We start from the raw sequence: 493 nt of genomic DNA on the forward strand, positions 1-493 counted from the left end.
GTCCCATTCTTGTCTTGTAAAGAGAAATATTTATCTTCTTGATTGTGTTCACCTTGTTCCTCTTGTTCAACTTCACTGTAAGTTGTCATATTTTATAGCCCTCTCTCGGCCCGAAGGAACACTGGCTCATTTTCACAGTAGTTTTAAATAGCTTGTGATTATGTACAGGCTGTTTTATTATCCCCAAAAAATTAAGAACTTAAGGGTTTAATTAAATTTTATTCTACAGACTTAATCCATTGAAATAATTTTCTGGATATTTTGTTTCCTTAGAATTCAGATAATGATATGCTGAATGGACATTGTCAGTGTATAGGCATTGTTATAGTACTTTTTAACACATTTGAATTATGGAATTAAATGTTACTTTTAGTTTTGCTATAGATATTGATGATTTATCCTTGTATCAGAAAAAAATAAATGGTTTAAAAGGCCTTTATTGCCCTATTATACAGTGTGAATCTTATTCTGTGCCAGTGATAATCATTTTACC

At 30.6% G+C, this 493-nt stretch overlaps 1 protein-coding gene across 3 annotated transcripts in view; it reads left to right on the top strand.

Moving 5' to 3' along the window:
• The window catches only part of LOC119585733 (ATP-dependent RNA helicase HAS1-like), a 9,376-nt gene that overhangs the window by 4,653 nt on the left and 4,230 nt on the right, over nt 1–493 (top strand). The gene's annotated exons all lie outside the window — the stretch shown is intronic.

This window comes from Penaeus monodon, chromosome 20, assembly GCF_015228065.2.
Source record: "Penaeus monodon isolate SGIC_2016 chromosome 20, NSTDA_Pmon_1, whole genome shotgun sequence".
NCBI lineage: Eukaryota > Metazoa > Arthropoda > Malacostraca > Decapoda > Penaeidae > Penaeus > Penaeus monodon.